This window comes from Elephas maximus, chromosome 4, assembly GCF_024166365.1.
Source record: "Elephas maximus indicus isolate mEleMax1 chromosome 4, mEleMax1 primary haplotype, whole genome shotgun sequence".
In the NCBI taxonomy this organism is placed as follows: Eukaryota; Metazoa; Chordata; class Mammalia; order Proboscidea; family Elephantidae; genus Elephas; species Elephas maximus.
Genome location: NC_064822.1, coordinates 175,178,914 through 175,195,075, shown reverse-complemented (window position 1 = coordinate 175,195,075; position 16,162 = coordinate 175,178,914). Strand labels below are relative to the sequence as shown.

Sequence of the window (16,162 nt, the reverse complement as noted above, 5' to 3'; positions counted from 1 at the left end):
CAGCTGGCGACCAGCGCCGAGCCCAGCTGCAAAGGACCTTCCGATCGATGACTCGGCGCGCTACGCCGCTACCTGGGAGCGCGCGGCTTCCGGGCCGCCCGGGCGCCGCGGTCCAAGCTGACGGCGCGGAAGGAGGAGCGCGCTGCGCAGGCGCCCAGACGTCGGGGTGCGCTGGTACCCCGGCTCTTCCGCAGAGGCTGCTTTCTGACGTCTGAAAGGTGTGCTGGGAAGAACGTTATTGCTGAAAGGGATGCTGCGGACCGTACAACTCACCACGCCCCATGGCTTATGGGTACCTAGTTCTTACCCATTTCCTGCGTGGCGAACGACTGTTCCTTCATCAACGCCCAGTTCTAGTGGCACCTGCTCTGAGAAGCCCTTAGATTGAACCCCGGCTCCGGTAACTTCCTCCTTTTGTGCTTCCGCAGGGCTGTGTTCAAAAAGAATTAAGGGGAATAATGTATGGCAAACCACTGAGTATTGTCATAATTGGTCTCCCCAGTTACTGTGTTACATCACGCAGTTTCCTTCTTAGAGTTCATCAAAATCTGAATTTTTCTTTTTAATTGAAAATTAACTAATTGTTATTGTAACAGTTACTAATTGTTCGCCTACCACAGGCGAAGCTCCTGCCTGTAAGATCAAGGATCAAGTCTATCTTGTTCACCACGCGTACGTTGTTGTTGTTGTTTGTAGGTGCCCTGGAGTCGATTCCGACTCATAGCGACCCCTGTGCACAACAGAACGAAACACTGCCCAGTCCTGCACCATCCTTACAATCCTTGTTATCCTTGAGCCCATTGTTGCAGCCACTGTGTCAGTCCACCTCGTTGAGAGTCTCCTCTTTTCCGCTGACCCTGTACTTTGCCAAGCATGATGTCCTTCTCCAGGGACTGATCCCTCCTGACAACATGTCCAAAGTATGTAAGACGCAGTCTCGCCATCCTTGCCTCTAAGGAGCATTCTGGCCGCACTTCTTCCAGGACAGCTTTGTTCGTTCTCCTGACAGTCCATGGTATATTCAATATTCTTCGCCAACACCACAATTCAAAGGCATCAGTTCTTGGTCTTCCTTATTCATTGTCCAGCTTTCACATGCATATGATGCGATATGAAAATACCATGGCTTGGGTCAGGCCCACCTTAGTCTTCAAGGTGACATTTTTGCTCGTCAACACTTTAAAGAGGTCCTTTGCAGCAGATTTACCCAATGCAATGTGTCTTTTGATTTCTTGACTTCTGCTTCCATGGCTGTTGATTGTGGATCCAAGTAAAATGAAATCCTTGACAACTTCAACCTTTTCTCCGTTTATCATGATGTTGTTCATTGGTGCAGTTGTGAGGGTTTTTGTTTTCTTTATGTTGAGGTGTAATTCATACTGAAGGCTGTGGTCTTTGATCTTCATCAGTAAGTGCTTCAAGTCCTCTTCACTTTCAGCAAGCAAGGTTGTGTCATCTGCATAACTCAGGTTGTTAGTGAGTCTTCCTCCAATCCTGATGCCCTGTTCTTCATATAGTCCAGCTTCTCGGATTATTTGCTCAGCATACAGATTAAATAGGTCTGGTGAAAGAATACAACCCTGACGCACACCCTTCCTGACTTTAAACCAATCAGTATCCCCTTTTTCTGTCCCAACAACTGCCTCTTGATCTAAGTAAAGGTTCCTCATGAGCACAATTAAGTGTTCTGGAATTCCCATTTGTCGCAATGTTATCCATAATTTGTTATGATCCACACAATCGAATGCCTTTGCATAGTCAATAAAACACAAGTAAGCATCCTTCTGGTATTCTCTGCTTTCAGCCAGGATCCATCTGACATCAGCAATGACATCCCTGGTTCCACGTCCTCTTCTGAAACTGGCCTCAATTTCTGGCAGTTCCCTGTCGATATACTGCTACAGCTGCTTTTGAATGATCTTCAGCAAAAAATTTTGCTTGCCTGGGATATTAATGATATTGTTCTATAATTTCCACATTCAGTTGGATCACCTTTCTTGGGAATAGGCATAAATATGGATCTGTTCCAGTCAGTTGGCCAGGAAGCTGTCTTCCATATTTCTTGGTATAGACGAGTGGCCACCTCCAGCGCTGCATCTGTTTGTTGAAACATCTCAACTGATATTCCATCAATTCCTGGAGCCTTGTTTTTCACCAATGCCTTCAGAGCAGCTTGGACTTCTTCCTTCAGTACCATCAGTTCCTGATCATGTGCTACCTCTTGAAATGGTTGAACATCGACTAATTCTTTTTGGTATAATGACTCTGTGTATTCCTTCCATCTTCTTTTGATGCTTCCCATGTCGTTTAATATTTTCCCCATGGAATCCTTCACTATTGCAACTCAAGGCTTGAATTTCTTCTTCAGTTCTTTCAGCTTGAGAAACACCGAGCGTGTTCTTCCCTTTCGGTTTTCCATTTCCAGCTCTTTGCACACGTTATTATAATACTTTACTTTGTCTTCTCAAGCCACCCTTTGAAATCTTCTGTTCAGTTCTTTTACTTCATCACTTCTTCCTTTTGCTTTAGCTGCTCAACATTCAAGAGCAAGTTTCAGAGTCTCCTCTGACATCCGCCTTGGTCTTTTCTTTCTTTCCTATCTTCTCAATGACCTGTAGCTTTCTTCATGTATAATTTCCTTGATGTCATTCCACAACTTGTCTGGTCCTCAGTCACAGTTGTTCAGTGCATCAAATCAATTCTTCAGATGGTCTCTAAATTCAGGTGGGATATACTCAAAGTCGTATTTTGCCTATCGTGGACTTGCTCTGATTTTCTTTAGTTTCAGCTTGAACTTGCATATGAGCAATTGATGGTCTGTTCCACAGTCGGCCCCAGCCTTGTTCTGACTGACGATATTGAGCTTTTTCATCGTCTCTTTCCACAGATGTAGTCATTTTGATTTCTGTGTGTTCCATCTGGCAAGGTCCATGTGTACAGTCGCCGTTTATGTTGGTGAAAGAAGGTATTTGCAATGAAGAAGTTGTTGGTCTTGCAAAATTCTGTCATTCAATCTCCAGCATCATTTCTGTCCTCAAGGCCATATTTTCCAACTACTGATCCTCCTTCTTTGTTTCCAACTTTCGCATTAAAATCACCAGTAATTATCAATGCATCTTGATTGCATGTTCGATCAATTTCAGACTGCAGCAGCTGATAAAAATCTTCTATTTCTTCATCTTTGTCTCTAGTGGTTGGTGCGTATATTTGAATAACAGTCCTGTGAACGGGTCTTCCTTGTAGGTGTATGGATATTATCCTATCACTGACAGCATTGTACTTCAGGATAGATCTTGAAATGTTCTTTTTGACGATGAATGAAATGGAACGCATAAACATCGATATTCTAGGCATTAGTGAACTGGGATGGACTGGTATTGGCCATTTTGAATCGGACACCTGTACATATTATGCCATAAATAAATATAAATAAATAAACATTTGTGGTGCATGTGATAAGTGCTAACAGCAGGAGTATGTACATGATATGGAGTTGATTAACTGGGAGTGACACTTAAACTGCATTTTAAAGTATAACTAGGAATTTCCCAAGCTTAACAAAAGCAGGATTGAGCAATAGAGAGAGAAGAGTATACAAAGGTGGGGAAAGGTTAAATGGCATGCATATTCAGGGTAGCAGTAAGTTACAGAGCTGAAGACTTATGGGCTATTGAGAACGCTGTGTTGTAATTGTTGGGATTACTTGCTACTCAATACATTGTAGGTGCCTGAGATTGGAGACTGAATCTCAGCCCTGAGACAGCATCTGGGCTTGGAAGATGCTCAATAAATGCGTTCTAAATGAAGGAAAGAATTAATGAATGAACCCAATGGTTCTTAGGACTTTGTGCGAAGGAAATTAATCATCTAGAGCTTATGTGAAAGGACAACATACACAACAGATAAACTCTATAAGGGGTGATGGGCTGAGATTCACTCCTTAACTTCCCAAGCAGTGAGACTCAGCAGTATGAAATTTGGACATCTGACTTACTCATTTTCTAGACTCAAGGCCCACCGTGAGAAGTTCACAAAGTGATGGACAAAACAGTAACCCATAACACAGTAGATTGTGATAAAATGTTTAAATTATTTTCAATTTAGAAACCCCATCAGTTCGGTCAAAACCTGTGCTTAATCACCTGTTCCTGTTGTCAGCTGCTACTTCAAACAGCAATAGCAGCTGTTAACAGACTGAGCCCCAGTTTTTCTAGGACCACTTATAAAAGGTTTCGTGAAAGCTTCCTTGCCAAGCACTATGTGGGATGCTTTTCACATAATTTCATTTAGACTTTATAGCTCTGGAAAATGGCCGTTCTTTTTTTAATATATATATATGTACTTCAGATGAAGGTTTATAGAGCAAAAACCAAACCCATTGCCACTGAGTCGATTCTGACTCATAGCGACCCTATAGGACAGAGTAGAACTGCCCCAGAGAGTTTCCAAGGAGCACATGGCAGATTTGAACTGCCAACCTTTTGGTTAGCAGTCGTAGCACTTAACCACTACACCACCAGGGTTTCCATATAGAGCAAACTGCTTTCTAAATAAACAGTACACATACTGTTTTGTGACATTGGTTGCCAACCCCACAACATGTCAACATTCTCCCCTTCTCAACCTTGTGTTCCCCATTACCAGCCTTCCTATCCCCTCTTGTTTTCTCATCCTCACACCTGGGCTGGTATGTCCATTTAGTCTTGCTTTGTTTTATGGGCCTTTTTAATCTTTGGCTGAAGGTTGAACCTCAGGAGTGACTTCATTACTGAGCTATAAGGGTATCCGGGGGCCATACTTTCAGGGTTTCTCCAGTCTCTGTTAGACCAGTAATCTGGTTTTTTGTTGTTAGAATTTTGTTCTACATTTTTTCCGCCTCTGTCCGGGACCCTACATTGTGATCCCTGTCTGAGCAGTTGGTGGTGGTAGCAAGGCACCATCTAGTTGTGCTGGACTCAGTCTGGTGGAGGCTCTGGTACTTGTAGTCCATTAGTCCTCTGGACTAATCTTTCCCTTATGTCTTTGGTTTTGAAAATGGCTGTTCTTGACTTAGGTTTTCAGTTGGAGAAACTGAGGCTTGGAAAGCTCAGAAATGCTTGTTGTTGTTAGGTACTGACTCATGGCTACCCTGTGTACAACGGAACAAAACACTGCCCAGGCCTGCGCCATCCTCACAATCATTGCTACATTTGAGCCTGTTGTTGCAGCCACTGTGTCAGTCCATCTCACTGAGGGTCTTCCTCGTTTTCGCTGACCCCCTACTCTACCAAGCATGATGTCCTTCTCCATGGACTGGTCCCTCCTGATAACATGTTCAAAATATGTACAACAAAGTCTTCACCATCCTTGGGTAGTAGTATTTCCAGTATCTGACTCAAGATAGAATTAAAGTCCTAACCAATATGTTGAATTGCTTCCATGATACATAGTATAGCTTATTCATGTCCAAAAAAAATACTGTTAATCAATAAAAACTTGGTTAAATTATGGGACATCTATGCATTGGGCAAATCTACAAAAGACCCATTTAAAGTGTTAAAAAAACAAAGATGTCACTTTAAGGGCTAAAGTGCACCTGACCCAAGCTGTGATGTTTTCAGTCACCTCATATGCATGTGAAAGCTGGACAGTGAATAAGGAAGACCCAAGAAGAACTGATGCCTTTGAATTATGGTGTTGATGAAGAATATTGAATATACCATGGACTGCCAGAAGAACGAACAAATCTGTCTTGGAAGAAGTACAGAATGCTTCTTGGAAGCGAGGATGGCAAGACTTTGTCTCACATACTTTAAACATGTTATCAGGAGGGACCAGTCCCTGGAGAAGGGCATCCTGCTTGTTAAAGTAGAGGGTCAGCGAAAAAGAAGAAGACCCTCAATGAGATGGATTGACACAGTGGCGGCAACAATGGGCTCAAGCATAGCAATGATTGTGAGGATGACACAGGACCAGGCTGTGTTTTATTCTGTTGTACAGAGGGTTGCGATGAGTCAGAACTAACAACAGCAACAACCATGCAATGGAAATGTATGAAGCAAAACAATAAAGTAGATTTATGTTTACTGATATGATCTATCACATTTGTTAAGATACAAGATACAATGGTTCTGCATTTTTATAGAGAGAATTCAGAACCATTGTTCTGCATTTACATCTGTTTTTTTTTAAGAGCAGGTGCAAACATATTTACATATGCGTATAAAATTTCTAGAAAAAAAAAATTTTAACCTTGACATCTGTCTTAGTTATCTAGTGCTGCCATAACAAAAATACCACAAGTGAATGGCTTTAACAAAGAGAAATTTATTTTCTCAGTCTAGTAGGTTACAAGTCCAAATTCAGGCCACTGGCTCCAAGGGAAGGCCTTCTTTCTCTGTCGGCTCTGGCAGAAGGTCCTTGTCCTCAGTCTTCTCCTGCTCGAGATGCTTCTCAGGCACAGGGACACTGTGTCCAAAGGACACACTCTGCCTCTGGTGCTGCTTTCTTGGTGGTATGAGTTCCCCAACCCTGCTTGCTTCCCTTTCCTTTTATCTCTCAAGATAAAAGTGCAGTCCACACCCCAGGGAAACTGCCTTTACCTTGGATCAGGGAGGTGACTTGGGTAAGGGTGGTGTTACAATCCCACCCTAATCCTCTTTACATAAAATTACAATCACAAAATGGAGGACAACCACACAATATTGGGAATCATGGCCCGACCAAGTTGATACACACATTTTGGGGGGGACTTAATTCAATCCATGATAACATCTGAGAGGGGAAATACGACTTTCTGGAAATTGGGTTCCTTGGCTCCCAGTGCAGTGGACTTTCTGTTAAATTCAAATTTCCGAGGACTTGGAAAGTTTGTTAGCAAAGAGGTAGTGATAATAAGTAGGAGCTTGAACTGTCCTAGCAAATGGCTGCTTTTCTCCCTCACGGGGGTGTAACTGGAAACCGACAATTCCCTACAAATAGACCTGACAATCTTGTGATATAAATTTTTATTAGAGCTCGCCTATTTCATATAGACTTTTACAGTTTCCAGAGCAAATTTGCATTCAGTTTCTCTTTTGATCATCATAATATTCTTGTAAATTGGGTAAAATACATTGTTCTCACTTTATAGAGGTGAAAAAACTTGGGCTCAAAGAAGTTAAGAGAGTGGGCATACAAAGGACATACATCTAATCTGGGGCAGAAAGAAGATTCCAACCTAAGGTGTTTACCTGTCAGTCAAACTCAACTAGGGAAAACATGTATAAATAGCTCAGGAAGAAGGCCTAAAACTTTGTGTAAACCCGATCAAGCAGTAAAGAATGAATGACCTTCCTAAGACTGGTGATAACAGCAAGATGTAAAAGTTTGTAGTCAGTGATCTATGTCACAGGGTATAATAGTCATCTATTACTATATAACAACCACCCCAAAGCTTCACAGCTTAAAACCACTATTCTCTCACAGTTTCTATGCACCAGGAATTTGGGGTGGCTCAGCTAGGTGGTTCTGGCTTAGGGTCTCTCATGAAATTGCAGTCAAGATATCGGCCAGGGCTGCAGTCATCTGAAGTCTTGACTCAGGCTACAGGATCTTCTCCCAAGATGATAACCTCACATGGCTGTTGGCAGGAGGCCTCAGTTTCTCACCACATGGACTTCTCCATAGGGCTACTGGAGTATACTTTTGACATGGCAGCTGGTGTCCCTGACAGCAAGTGATCCAAGAGAGAAATCAAGGAGGAAGTCACAATGTCTTTTATGATCTAGCTCAGAAGTCACATACCATCAATTGTGTCATGTTCTATTGATCCCACAGACCAGTCCTTCAGTGTGGGAGGGACAACCCACAGGTATGAATACCTATAAACAGGGATCATTGGGGGCCATCTTGGAGGCTGTCTACCACAGAGGGTCTGATGGTGATGATGGTGATGATAATGATGATAATTTATCATACAATAGCCATTGTCCAGATCATTATAAAATAGTGAATAAAGTCTCTCCCAATAGATGGCAGCATTTGTCCACGTTCTGCCAACTCTATCAATCAACACATAGTGGTTACAACTTCATACCAAATATCATCATAGATGCTGGGGACTCAAAGACCAAAATTACGTGTTCCTGCCCACACAGAGCTTACAGTTGATTGAATTAACTCTTGCAGTGGAGTGTAAAAAGTGTGTTGTTTATGGTGGAGACACGTATAGTCGAGGGTGTTGGGGTACGTAGAGGACAGATGCTGTGCCAGTTGGATTCTTTGATGGAAAGTAATGGAGGTGGCTAACATGAACCAAAAGGAATTCTCTGGAAGGAAGTGAGGGAGCTCACAGGACTGAAGGGAGACTAGAGGAATACGCTTAGAGCAGACTGAAAACAGGTAGCTCGAAGGCATCTCAGGAATAAGAACTGCCCTCCTGTCCTGCTCAGAAGCTACCACTAGCACCAATGAATCCAGTCTTCTGTGAATAAAGCTAAGCAGGCATTACCTGTACAGAGAAGGGGGTTGGGGCTGCTCTAGATGAATTGTTTTACGTGAAGAAATATAGGTTGAGGAAGATGGCAGGATCGGGGTGACTGTGTGGTTAGAATGAAGGACAGAAGTGGGGTAATCCAGATACAGAAGAGCCTTGGGCTGAGCGTAGGATTTGGGACACATCCCAGAATATATGGGTAACCACTGGAGGATTTTAAGCAGGGAAGTTTTTATCCGTCACGGTTTTTAGTTTAGAGCAATAGAAGCTGACTCAGGCTGATTTAGAAAAAAAAAAAAAAAAATGTATTAAAAGGGTATTGGCTAGCTCAGGGCATTCTAGGGAGGGCTGGAGAAGAAACCCATGGCTAAGCTTCCAGGAATGAGCTCAGAACCATGTTGAAAAACTGGCCTGATGAGGAAACTGCCAGGACTAGTGGTGCTCCACTGCCCCACGAGGCACTGGAGGAAACTGCTGTCACTGCTTCCTGGAACCACTGGGGGAGGGCTGCCACAGCCACTGCTGCGGCCACACGCCCGTGCAGCCTCCTGCACCAACGAACGCCAGCCTCCCAGCCAGCCTGTTTCCCTACCTTGCTCATTTCCAGATCAGAAGTTCACACAGGTGCATCTAATTGAGGGAGTCCAGTCCCATCGCTGAGTCCTAGCTGCATAAGAGACTGGGAATAAGGATCCTAACTCCTTCACTAGGGAGGTGAGACTCATAATATCGAAATTTCCCCCAAATATGGGAAAGCTCCTCAAAAAATAATAGGAAGCCATGAATCTAGCTGGTGTCTCCCACAACGGGCGTGGTCAGATCTGAGATTTGGATCTATCACTGGTAGACTGTGAAGGAGAGATTGTTGTTGTTAGCTTCCTGAAGTCAGTCTCCGATTCATGGCAACTGAATACACAATGAAACAAAACACTGCCTGGCCCTGCGCCATCCCCGTGATCACTTGCGGATCAGACAGTTGTGATTCACAGGGCTGTCACTGGCTGATTTTTCAGAAGCAGATCACCAGACCTTTCTTCCTAGTCAGATTACATAAAGGCTTCTCAACCTTGGCACTTTTGACATTTAAGGTCACATAAGTCTTGGTTGCGGGGGGAGCGCTGTCCTGTACATTGTAGGTATTTAGCAGCATCCCTGGCCTCTCTCTACTAGGTGTCAGTAGCATGCCCCCTCCCCCCATTGTGACAACCAAAAAGGCCTCCAGACATTGCCAAATATCCCCTGGGAGGCAAAATCTCCTTGAAAACCACTAAATTAGAGAGCAGCTCAGTTAGTACACTCTTGGTGATTGAGAGAAGAAATGGATTAGTGGAATCACCATGGGAATGGAGTCAAAGGGATGGGTGTGGGAGATGTTTCAAAGATAGAATCGATAGAATTTAGAGAATGACTATTCTGTAGACTACATTAGTTAGGATGGAGTCCCTTTGTGGTGCAAATGGCTAACACACTCGGCTGTTAACTGAAAGACTGGAAGCTTGAAGCCACCCTGAGGTGCCTTGGAATAAAGGCCTGGTGATCTACTTCCCAAAAACCAGCCACTGAAAAACCTATGGAGCACAGTTCTACTCTGACACACATGGGGTTGCCGTGAGTTGGAATCAATTCTACTTGGTAACTGGTATTAGTTAAGATATAGCTTCAGCTGCTCTAACATATTCAAAATAGTAGTGACTTAAACAAGATGAAATTTCCTTTTTCTCCAAAACAGCACACTTGGAGAAAGCAGTGCAAGTCTAAAATGGTGGCTCCTTCTGTCCTGTTGCTGCATTATCCCTCGCATGTTGTCCTCATTTCATAATTCAAGATGGATCACCATCACTAATGCATTTCAACCAGCAGGAAGAGGAAAAGGGAAGAAACCGTCACAGCCCTGCCTCTTACAGGGACAACTCAAAAGTTACAAATACTTATTTCTCACAACCCATTGGCCAGAACTTAGTCACATTGCTATAACTAGCTGTTAGGGAAGCTGGGAAATCCAGTCTTGGTAGATGCCCCAATTTTTAAACAATCTACAGTTCTATTACCACAAGAGGGGAGAGAACAGATACTGGGAAACAACTAGAAGTCTTTGCTACAGCAGATAAGTGAAGAAGAGACCCACCGCACACACACCTATTGCCATAGAATCAATTCTGACTCATAGAGACCCTATAGGACAGAGTAGAACTACCCCCATAGGGTTCCCAAGTATATAAATTTTTACAGGGTTGATTGCCACATCTTTCTCCCTAAAGAAGAGGAGCCGAGGATAATCCCCGGCTTTGGGCCTTGGTCCCATGGGTCAACAGAGGCGTCATTCCCTTAGACAAGGAGAACAATGGAAGGGGCACACATTCTTAATGGCATGATTATCCATTGCACATTGCTACACAGTCCTATGAGGTAAAGGTCAAAATAAATTGGTAGACAAAGGAAGAGGAAGGATAAAAAATCATCCGTATGAGACCAAACAGTCAAAAATTACTCTAAAGCAAAGATGAGAAGGTAAGGGAGGGAGCAGGGAAACTAAAGCATTAGAAATGGTACAACCAGAATGAAATGAATGAGAATGCTGACACATTGTGAAAAATGTAACCAATAGCACTGAGTAATTTCTCTAGAAATTGTTCAGTGGGAACCTAATTTGCTCTTTAAACTTTCACCTTAAACACAATAAAATATTATTTTTAAAAAGAGAGAGAAAGGAACTAAATTCAAACATGCCACCTTCGACCAAATTTAGAATATTTACAAATTTAAACAAAACTTGAACTGTAATTTCATAAAACAATACAAAGCAGAAAAGTGGTTAAACATACAGGATTTGAAGTTGGACAATCATAAGTTCAAAGCTTTTCCCCACCTTCTGTAGCTGTGTGATCTTGGGGAAATGGCTTAACGTCTCTGAACATCTGTTTTCTCATCTGTAAGGTGGAGATAATCATCTTAAGACCTACCTCATAGGGTTGTAAGAATTGAATGATCATATATGTAAATTACAGTTCCCAAAACATTGTACATGTTCAATAAAAAATGGTAGCTACTATTATATATATATACTATTAATAAAATTTCTTGCAGGGTAGTTGCACTCATTTTTTATGCTACTTGGGCCAGTACCTCATTTCTCATCCTTCCAGAGATGGCTAAAATCCTAACCACAGACTACATGAAGATGTTTGGAACCTATTGAGAGAAATAAGTAAAAGTATTTTTCTTCCAACATGAACTGAAAGGAGGCATGTAAGAGACAGGGATGAAGACATGGGGGGTGGGGAAGAGGGGCTTAAGGATTTCCAGTTGAATCAGTAAACTTCTCTATTGTTTGAATCTTTTACCAAGAGAATGTATTCTCATATTTATTGTGTAATTAATAAAAACATGAGGAATATCAGAAGTTGGCCCTCAAGAGGAATGCCTTCTTCTACAGCATGGCTGGAGCATTTTAATAAGCTTTATTTTAGTGACTGTCAACTGTGCCAATTTTGGCTGCCACGGACAAGTGGTATATCTGGAAATGTTTTTTTCACAATTGGGGAAGTGGTTCTGCTGGCATCTAGTAGGTAGGGGCCAGGGATGCTACTAAGCCCCCTATGGTGCATGGGACAGCCCCCAACAAAGAATTCTGTGGTCCAAAATGGCAACAGCGCCAAGGGGAAATATCCTAGTCTATTTGATTTGGGCTCACACCAATGATGCCCAGACATTTCAGAGCTGTATCACACTATATTGTTGCTTGCCCAATATCCCGCATATCTCATAAAAGTTATATGTATGTGCATTTTAAACTTAACATGAATTTAAATTCATTTCTAACCATAAGTGGTAAAATATGACTCCCTTGTATCAAAAAACCAAACTCATTACCATCAATTATAACTCATGACGACTCCATATGTTACAGAATAAAACTGTTCCATAGGGTTTTCTTGGCTGTAAACTTTATGGAAATAGATCGCCAAACCTTTCTTCCGTGGTGACACTGGGTGGGTTCAAACCACCAACCTTTAGTAGTTGAGCGCAAACAATTTGCATTATCCAAGGACCTTATGACTCCCTTTTAGATAACTGATATTAAATGGAAGGGGGGGAGTGGGTTTGTTTCTTTTTTGAAACCAAGAGGGAATCGGTTGCCATAAACCATTTCAGAGCATGACTGGCAGAAGAGGCCACAGCCTGAGTTGAAACTGGTGACCACCCTGGAGCTCCAGCACACAGTCATCAGGGGAGTGTGGTCTGAGACAGAGAAGGGCAGAGACGGGGAGCTGCTGCCCCAACAGGAGGATTCTGCCCGGCTTCTCTCCTGTCCCCCAAGAATGAACTCTAGGTTCCCTCTTCTCTCTCAAGAGGCAGACGAATTCCAGGCAGCTTCCTTTGATTAGAATAAACTAGTTATTTCAAGGAAACCCTGGTGGCATAGTGGTTAAGTGCTATGGAAACAAATCTGTGTTACTCACACAAATTCAATTGTTTTTAATCATTGTTAGTTTTTGTCAAGTCTCCTCCAACCCATGGTGACCCGATGCACAACAAAATGAAACATCGCCTGGTCTTGGGTCATCTTCAAAATTATTGGCACTGGAGTCCACTGTTGCAGCCACTGTGTATTCTGAGCACCTTCCAGCCTAGGAGTCTCATCTTCCAGCACTATATCACACAATATTCTATATTGGATGATAGTCTGTTGTGATCCACAGGGTTTTCATTGGCTAATTTTTAGAAGTAGATCACTAGGCCTCTCTTCCTAGTCTGTCTTAGTCTGGAAGCTCTGCTGAAACCTGTCCACCATGGATGACCCCACTGGTGTTTGAAATACCACTGGCATAGCTTCCAGCATCACAGCAGCACAGAAGCCACCACGGTGCGATAAACTGTTAGACAGGAGGCGGCAAATTCAATTAACAGCTAGAAAAACAGAATGGATTGCCTAGCAATAGCATCTTCCTCCCTCCCCACCTTCCACATACCCTAGACTGTGGATTGCCCTTTAGTGACCTTTCTGAGATGGTGGCACAGCATAGGGGTTAAGACGGTAGTTTTTCTGGCTCTGAATCCTGGCTCCACGACTTACTGGTAGTGATTTCTAAGCTCAGGCAAGTCACTTAACCTCTCAGTTTCTTCATCTATAAAATAGAGAGATTAGTACCTTGTTTGGTCTAGGGATTTGGTGAGTTAATATATGGATGGTACAAGGAGCATGACAAGCACTCAATAAATGTTAGCTCTTGTTTTTCCTTCCCTCGTATATACCTCTTCAAGGTTACCTCTTTTTTTTTTTTACCCTGCTGAAAATACACATAACAACACACATGTCATCTCAATAATTTCTACATGTACAATTTAGCAACATTGATTACGTTCTTCAAGTCGTACAGTCGTACAACTATTCTCGCTACCTAATCATTCTACTTCGATTGGTATAACCTCAATGCCCCCTATGCAAAAGTGTCCCCATTCCACCCTCCCTCCCATACCTGGTAACCACTAATAATCTTTGGTTTCCCAAGGTTTCCTTTTAACCAATTTCACCAACACAAAATGCTGGTGGGTGGGGAGGAATCAGGCTTCGCATCAACCCATCCCTCTACCACACACAACCCCTGCCCTCCCTTTGCCTGCCAGAAAGGAGAATATTATCAGTCTCTCGAGCTCAGAAGAAAAAGTCCAATATTCAGATAGCTTCTTTCTGTATGAGAAAAGCCTGGACATTCCAGAAACCAAGACCTAGTACATTCAATTCCTTATCTGTATCCTGACATCCTTCCTTAACGAATAATTCTCCTACCTAGTTAATTAGGATATTTCTTTCGAAGTTTTAATTAAAGGTGTCCCTTCATCTGCAAAGACTCAAACACTGTCAGCCATTAGTAAGTGAAATAATGAATCTCGCATTCTAGATTGCCATCGTGGTAAGGCTGAATCAGCAGGAGTTCCCAGCAAATCTTCAGTGAAATATGGAAAACTAAAATAAACAATGAAACCGGATACATGCTGCTGCTGCCGCCGCCTTCTCGTTGTTGTTTTTAATGATGAATTTGAAAAATATGCTGTTGTAAGATATTTCCTTGAACAGAAAGGAAGACTGGTCAGCTGATTGCTAAGGCCCCTTGCAAATAAAATAAAAGAATCTAGCTCTCTCTCCTTAGATCTTTGTTCCCTAAACTCCTAAACATCTTCAGAAGTTTCCCATGTCCCATGTGAGCTGTACTATTATCTGTACTTTTTTCCCGTAGGTCACCCCACTTCCTAAAATATATATAAATGTGTTTTTAAGAGGACATTGTATAAAGGAAAAACTTTTATTGCTTTCCAAACAGAGGATAACTACGAGACTAAATACTGGGGAAATTTAACATTGCATGCTTCTTTCTAAAAATAAAAATTGTTTCAACTGTCTTTTAAATTATTTTTATTTAAAATAAAAACCAAGAAAACACAAGTCATAAGGCATCTGATTCATTGACACTGTATGAAGAACTTGTAGTGCAAACAGCTAACATGCTTGACTGCTAACTGAAAGGCTGAAGGTTCGAGTCTACTCAGAGCTGCTGTGGAAGAAAGACCTGGCAATCTGCTTCTGAAAAACCAGCAACTGAAAACCCTGTGGAGTAAGAACTACCTATGTGAGATCAAATCGACAACAGTGACTTGAAAGATTAGATAGGAACCTTAGGGGGCAGTGAGTTAATGTTAATGGGGGAGGAACAACTCAGAAAAGGAGGGTGAGAATGGCTACGCAACTCGAAGAATGTAATCGATGTCTCTAAATGGTACGTGCAGCAGCTGTTGAATTGGTATACGTTTTGCTGTGTATATTCTGAACAACAACAAAATAAAAGAAATTATATTTAAAAAAAAAAAAAAACCCTGTGGAGCACAGATCTACTCTGAAACACATACGGTCACCATGAGTCGAAATCAACTCAACGGCAACTGGTACTGATATAAAGAACTTAGTATGTGCTATCTCATTTAATTTAATTCTCATAAAATGACCCTTGAAAGTAATATAATCCTTACTGGCTCTAAGACCCAGAGGAGAGAAGTAAATTCCCCCGGGTGGCATAGCTGGTGGGCAGGGCGGGAGGGGGTTCTCCTCTTTTCTCACTCTCTCTTCACTCTTCATCCAGCTCATCCTCCCAGAGAACGGTCCCAATTATACACAACAAGGACTCTGGGATTTTCACCAAGGTAACAGACTTTCAGGCCTTTTGTGACAGGAAAAAGATTGTAATTATTTGCGTCAGAGAAAGAAAGATACTCTTTTATTTACAGTTTTCAGCTAACAGCTGGTTGATGGGCGTGAGATGCAATTCAGAGACCAAACAAGATCTAAATCTCTCTGACAGAGAAAAGAAATGCGGGTGAAGGTCGGAAGCAGGAGAGGAAGCTGGAGCCAAGAAGTTGCTCTGGGGAGGAAAGAAAGAGGAAACTTAGGACAATGGAGAAAGAGAGAGAGAAGACAGAGAGACAAGCTGGTGCTGCCGCCCAAGGAAGATTCTAGAAAAATGACAGAACTATTTAGAGGTACTTTATGAATTTTTTCCGTGAGACGTGTGGTATCATTTGTATTTTGTCCATGTCTGGTTCTACGTTTTTTTTCTAATACACTAAAAATAAGCACAGGAGAATTTTAAACATTTATCTGTGTAAAAAAAAAAAAAATTTATCTGTGTAGCACCTGAAATTATAAATTATCTTGCA

The 16,162-nt window shown here is 42.2% G+C and overlaps 1 protein-coding gene across 1 annotated transcript in view; it reads left to right on the top strand.

Moving 5' to 3' along the window:
• Positions 1-15,873: 15,873 nt before the first annotated feature.
• BPIFC (BPI fold containing family C) overlaps positions 15,874-16,162 on the top strand; it is a 65,487-nt gene continuing 65,198 nt past the window's right edge. Inside the window, exon 1 of the mRNA XM_049884278.1 lies at positions 15,874-15,985. The gene's annotated coding sequence lies outside the window, so the exon portion shown is untranslated. The remainder of the gene's footprint in view (positions 15,986-16,162) is intronic.